Genomic DNA, 7,438 nt, shown 5'->3' with positions numbered 1-7,438 from the left:
CTCCTGCCGCAGATGGCTGATGGCTGAGGGCAGCGACGTTGAGAAAGTGATCGATAAGGTGGTACTGGAGCAATTTACGACCTGCCTGCCCAGGAAAACGGCGGGCTGGGTCCAGTGCCACCGACCGACATCGCTGGAGTCAGCCATCCAGCTGGCGGAAGATCATATGGTCGCGTGCCCTGGGGTCGGGGACCCCTTACCGGCCGCGTCTCTCTCCACACCACCACCAATCAGACCGGTACCTGCTCCCCGGACCCGACCACCCGGACCCCTGAGAGGCCCTCCTCGCGGACGAGGAGGCTACGGACCGGGATCAGCCGACGAAGGAGGAGCCATGACCGGACGACCCACGGGGAGCTCGACACCTGGCTCCAGGTTTACACCGGCTGCCCCGTCCTCCCCACGCCAGACACCCACTCCATTCCCTGCCGCTGGGGCGGCGGGGAGGCCTGGGCCGGCTTGTTGGCGCTGCGGGGACCCGGACCATTTCGTGAATCGCTGCCCCCTGATGGAGGTGGGAACCATGATCCGGGTCCCGGACGCCCCACAGGCTGCCCCCGGTCCGGCTGGCTGGTACCAGATACCTGTGAGTATTGGGGGAGGTATATATCAGGCTCTGGTGGACTCGGGTTGCAACCAAACCTCTATCCACCAAAGCCTGATTCGGCCCGCGGCATTGGATAAAAGCCGCGAGGTTAGGGTTCGGTGTGTGCACGGGGATGTGGTGAAGTACCCCCTAACGGTGCTGCCAATCAAATTTCGGGGGAAAAAGCATAGTGTAGAGGTGGCGGTTAATCCTCACCTCCGACATCCGTTGATTTTGGGTACAAATTGGCCTGCTTTTTCCAAATTATTGGGGATACTGTGTGCGGATGTCTCGTGGGGTAGAACGAAGCCAGGTGGGAGAGGTTCCGTGCAGACGGGCAGTGCTGAACCGGCGTTGCCGGGTGCTGACTCAGGGGAAAGGAGCGGAATTGAGAGACTAATTCTCTCTGACCGCGATGATTTTCCCCTGGAGCAGGCACAAGATGAGACGCTGAAACGGGCTTTCGAGCAGGTCGCGTCCATCGACGGGCAGCCTGTTCAGCCTGCACGGCCCCTCTCCTACCCGTACTTTGCTATCAGGAACAATCGGTTATATCGAGTGGCCCAAGACGCTCAAACCAAAGAGGATGTAACCCAGTTATTAGTTCCAAAGAGCCGTCGGGAAATGCTTTTCCAGGCGGCTCATAGTAATCCTATGGCAGGACATTTGGGACAAACTAACACCATAAATCGCCTCATGGCCCGATTTTTTTGGCCGGGCATTCACGACAATGTGCGCAGGTGGTGCGCGTCTTGTCGGGAATGTCAGCTGGTAAACCCACCGGCCACCCCAAAAGCGCCATTGCGCCCTCTTCCATTGATGCAGGTCCCCTTCGAGAGAATTGGCATGGACCTCATCGGGCCATTAGAGCGATCAGCAAGGGGGCACCGTTTTGCATTGGTCTTGGTGGACTATGCAACACGATACCCCGAAGCAGTGCCACTCTGCAGCATCTCGGCAAAGAGTGTTGCGGAGGCCCTGTTTCGTATCATCTCCCGGGTGGGGATCCCCCGCGAGATCCTCACAGATCAAGGCACGGCGTTCATGTCACGCACGCTGCGCGAACTATACGAATTGTTGGGCATTAAATCGATTCGCACCAGTGTCTTTCACCCACAAACGGACGGGCTGGTGGAACGATTTAATCGCACATTGAAAACCATGATTCGTAAGTTCGTTCACGAAGACGCCAAAAATTGGGATAAGTGGTTGGAACCCCTCTTCTATTCGACGTACTCTGACAGCCCACAAACAATCACTGGGTTCCAACAACTTCTAGCCCACTCTCGATATTCTGCCCTGTCTGGAGCCTCGAACGCCTGGAATCATGTGCGCGTCACTACCCCACAGAGCTCAAAAAAAGCTTCAGGAGATACGGCAACCAGATACATACACATATATAACGAGATGCAGTTGAGTACTGCACCTACAGAGTCAAAAAACTCCAAACTTAGATCAGACATCTGCATAGTACCAATTGTACATGTCCGCTGACCAAACAAATCCAGATTTGATATAAAACAATTGCGGCACTATGCAATCGAATTGTAACACGGCACCCACCAACAAACTATCAACAATCTCCCCTTGGGTACGAGAAAGAACCCTAAATTGCTAACCCAAATCCTCAAACCCAGCTCTTACGAAAGTACTTCAAAGCGCAAGACCTATTAACGAGTCATCACCCAATTTGGTAGCTTATTATTTGAGTCGTCACCACTCAATCACTTCAACGAGGCATAGCACGTCTCAAAATTTACGACTTAATCTCCACTAAAAAAGTGCATGGCCCGTAGACCAGTTCACGCAAAACCATATGAAAGCCGAAGCAAATACTGAGCGAACAGTGGGACTCACAGCCCGAGATCTCTGCCAGAGAAATGTAAAAAAATAAACCCGAAGATTCTTGCCCGACCCGGGAGACACCACCTCTGCACCCCAGCTACACTCACCTAAGCCACGCCATGACAAGCCGAGTCTTCGAAAATAGTCCCCCCTGCCTAAATCGACAACCTCATCTTCAGCACCATATCGAGACCAACCTATGCCAGTACCGACCCACATAAGTACGCCAGAGCCCACACTACCGGCATTGCTATACCGAACACCAGACAAACATGCTTCAGCGGTAAATTAGCCAGCCATGCGGGATTTAGGACACCCCTACTACATGAACTCAACATACCGAGATATGCGCACCGCATCAGAGCCCGATTAGTTAAGTGTCTAAACCCAGCGACCGTCGTCCCCGGTCGCGCGTCCATTATCGCCAACATAACGCAGTCGAAACTTCAACCGACCATCCAGCGAATCCCGCATCTTAGATCGCTGAGCCCATCCGCTCACCCGATTACGACGCCCGTAACATACCACGAAAGTACTGCGCAAATCTCGTTGTTCACGTATCGGTCACAGCATGCCAAGAGAAATCGCCTCTACCAGCCACCCGTGTGATTTACACAATCGGACTCTTCCTTCCCATTGACTTGACACTGACCAAAGCCACCTGCCAGCGCTATCTCCACCAGCACGTATCACTCCGCGTCCACCGACATCGTATGACCTCTCCGTATCTGGATAATTGATAATCATGACCTATCTAATAACCCCATCAACTAGCAGCGGCTCATAGCGAGCATATGACCGACGGTACTCTGATGTCACTGAATCGCCGGAACCGCCTCACCACACACATCCGAGAAACTGCCAACTTCATCTGGGCGGTGAGGTCCAGGATCTGGCCTTCTCACGTAGTCATGTCAGGTCAAAATCACAAATATAACCGCACGACAAAGCTACATGATACAACATTACACACCAAACCAATTCTCGACCGTTAACATATTCAACCTGTAATGAGCACCGCATCATATCTATTCGACCTGATCTTTAACAAACATACCTCTGCAAATTACACCCTATCCCAGCACCATACGAGACAGCTCAGAAACACCACAATCACTCCCGGGATATAACACCAATTCGTGACTCTTCCGTTCGGATTGTTTGGGGCTCCGGCCACCTTCCAGCGCCTCATGGACCGTATCCTCCGGCCTCACGCAACGTATGCCGCTGCCTATCTGGATGATATCATTATCTATAGTAATGACTGGCAGCGGCATATGGAGCATCTGAGAGCGGTCCTGAGGTCACTGAGGGGGGCCGGCCTCACCGCCAATCCGAGGAAGTGTGCAATTGGGCGGGTGGAGGTCAGGTATCTGGGCTTCCACTTAGGTCATGGGCAGGTGCGTCCCCAAATTAATAAGACTGCAGCGGTTGCAACCTGCCCGAGACCTAAGTCCAAAAAGGAGGTGAGACAGTTCCTGGGGCTGGCGGGGTATTATAGACGGTTCGTGCCCAAATATTCGGAGCTCACCAGCCCGCTGACTGATCTCACTAAAAAGGAAGCGCCAGATCCGGTCCAGTGGACGGAGCAGTGCCAGCAGGCCTTTACCCAAGTGAAGGCTGCTCTGTGCGGCGGGCCGCTATTACACTCTCCTAATTTTTCTCTCCCTTTTTTGCTGCAGACTGACGCATCGGACAGAGGGCTGGGTGCAGTCCTGTCACAGGAGATGGGGGGTGAGGAACGGCCGGTGCTGTACATTAGCCGGAAGCTCTCTAAGAGGGAAGCTAAGTACAGCACCATAGAGAAGGAGTGTTTGGCCATCAGATGGGCTGTCCTCACCCTCAGATATTATCTCCTGGGGCGGGAATTCACCCTCTGTTCGGATCACGCTCCCCTCCAATGGCTCCATCGCATGAAGGATACCAACGCGCGGATCACTCGTTGGTATATTGCCTTGCAACCATTCAAATTCAAGGTGGTCCACAGGCCGGGTGCACAGATGGCGGTGGCCGACTTCCTCTCCAGGCAAGGGGGGGGGGCTGCAGGCCGGATGGCTCCCCGGCCTGAGTCGGGCGGTGGGGGTATGTGGCAAGGGGGGCGTGGTTCAGCGAGGACAGCAGCGGGAGAGAGAGTTGGGAGACAAGCGGTAAGTGAGTGGGGTAGTGCAAATGACGAACACCTGTGTCCTATTCCAGTAACTGGCGTGGGGAGGCTTAAAAACCAGCAAGGCAGCAGAGCAAAGGAGGAGAGAGACGGACGCTACCACAGAGTGCTGAGGAGGACGTCGGGAGAAAGACGGACTCAAGAAAGTTCTCCAGTTATTTAGACTGTTTTTTTGTTTATGTTTGTGAGCGCATGTGGCGCAACGTCGAGTGACGACGAGCACGGAAATAAAGTTTCCAGTGGTAGTAACTCCGATCCCAGCCTCTTCCTTCCTGTGTATATTGAACATTGTTACAGCGCTATATAAATAAAGTTGAGTTGAGTTGAGTCAAAGACTAACACTGACACTGACACTGACACTGACACTGACACTGACTAGACTTACTGTGATGAAGATTGCAGGACGAAACACTTGCATACACAGACAAGGCACATACACATGCAGAGAACACAGTACAATCCACGAGCACAATACAAAGAAACAAGAGGGTATTTAAAGGGAACACAAACGAGGGATAACGACACAGGGCAGGTGTGGGTAATCAAACACTCAGGGAAAGATCACAAGGAAACGAGAGGAGCGGGGCCAATGACGAGACACTGGAGAGAACGCATATTATTGTCAAAAGGACAATAATATGTTTCTCTCCACACATAACCAAAGACTTTGTCATGGCTCTGCTACAGGACCAAGAAAAACATGACTAAATGAAGCAGAGCCATGACAATTTAGCTATTCGCATGTTCTACAAACATATACTTCACGAAAGATGTACTGTAGTTCTGTCAGAAGTTAAGGCAGCTCGTTAAGTTAAGAGCATTATTGTTGCTGTTGTTCATTAGTATGTATGAATTGCATGTTTTTTGTCATCGTGGTGTGTGCGTTAAGTTCATGAACGAGTGAAAAATACCTGCTCATTGCGTTGCTTTCGGTGAACTAATTATAGTGGGCACTTTTGCACAAAAATGCGCTTATTTCCTGATTGCCATTTGAAGTGGTTTCTGGACATATCCTATTAGTCTTATTTTCTAATTTTCTTAATGCATTTGCCTTGTTTGATCTGTTTGATCTATTTTCCTTATTTTTGTTATATTTTTTCATCTTGTCATGATTAAAATTATAAGGTAATAAAAAACGATCCTTATCAACGTTGATTTACATTGCAATAAAATACTATCACATTATTTTGGAAGTTAAAATTTTGGGCTGGTTTTTGTTGGAGTGAGTAGGTTTTAGTGAGCCTTTAGGCTGGAAATCATCCACCTAATCTAGCAACACATCAGTTTTAATGTTGAACGAGTGTGACGTACAATGTAAGAGGCTAAACATAATATTAATATTAATATTTTAAAGCGAGGCATAATTTCAAGAAATGTGTTTAACCAATCGAGAAAAACAGTAATGGTTACCAAGTAAATTCACTTGCCTAATCTTTTCCAAGTTTTCTCTTTTTGAAAAGATCTCCCAAGTGTCTACAACCTTTGTATAATGATATGTCCATGAATGGTCTGTGCTTAAAATTTAAAGGGACAGTTAATCTAAAATTGAAAGCAGTGAAATTCTGTTATAAAATGTTTTGACAATCACAGTACCAAACAGTCATTACCTGGCTATTACGCATCGCAGACATAGGCTACTAGTCTAAGAAGCTGCCACGGACCGAGGCGGAAGGCAACACAAAGAATAGCTAAAATTATGGTTGAGAACTTGAGACAAAGGGAATTCTGTCACAATTATTATCAATACGCTTGTCCTTTACACTCTTATCTTACATCATAATTGTATTATAAATTTGTGTTTTTTTCCACTACCTAGGTAGTGGCAAATAGATTTATTCCATCAGTCTTTTTTATGCTTGTGTTCTACATAATGGTAGTTCAGTTGTGAGGTACGAGCGTGACTCTAAAACAGGTAGTCGTATTGGTTACTTTTTACTTAAGTACATTTTAGAGCCCATACTTTATACTTTTACTTGAGTAAACAAGTTTAGTCAGTACTTCAACTTTTACTTGAGTACTTTTAAACATGAGTATCTGTACTTCTACTTAAGTAAAGGATGTGTGTACTTTTGCCATCTCTGCATAACACAACCACACAATAAATATGTTTTTATTAACTTATTTAGTAGAAAAAAGTATGAAATAGTGAGTGAACATGACCACTTAAAACTACACAACCAGCAGTCACTTCCACTGAACTGCTAAAATCCGTCTGGGTAACAAACTGTGCCTGTTTGAGATGTGTTCATGTTTGTATGTCTATACAATGTATGTTTTAAATGAACAAGGGCAAACAAGGACAATAAATGACTAGTTCTTGGAAACATTGTTTTGTATGGGTGCATAGATTTGTAGCTAGCCGCCTTTTGGAAAATATCTCGCTAAAGGGGGCTGAAAATCACTAAATTGGCAACACATGAAGTGAGTCAAACTGCGCAAAAGGTGCGCAGATCCGTTTCCCTTGAGTCCTGTGCTCTCCGCGTTTATGATTGGTTGAATGGTAAGGTGGAATCTGATTGGCTAAAGTATACAACAACCCACGTGGGAGGGGTTGCGCTGCCAGGAGAGTCTCAAAACACACACACACACACACACACACACACACACACACACATCCAAGGCGATTTTCACGTGAGTGACGATTTGCATATTCACATAACACGATAAACGTGTTCATTTTAAACTTTCGAAATATTTGTGCACATTCGTATGTTTGCGAAACGTACTTTATGAGAAAATAGTTTTGTTTTACGCACGTGAATAGCTTTTTTTAAATGTATATTTATACTTTGTGTACGTAAATTAGGTTTAATTCATGTGAAACTGTTTACGCATGTGTATCT

The sequence above is a fragment of the Triplophysa rosa genome, linkage group LG6 (assembly GCF_024868665.1).
Source record: "Triplophysa rosa linkage group LG6, Trosa_1v2, whole genome shotgun sequence".
Classification (NCBI taxonomy): Eukaryota; Metazoa; Chordata; class Actinopteri; order Cypriniformes; family Nemacheilidae; genus Triplophysa; species Triplophysa rosa.
The sequence above is the reverse complement of the archived record's forward strand: the minus strand, read 5'-3'. Positions refer to the sequence as shown.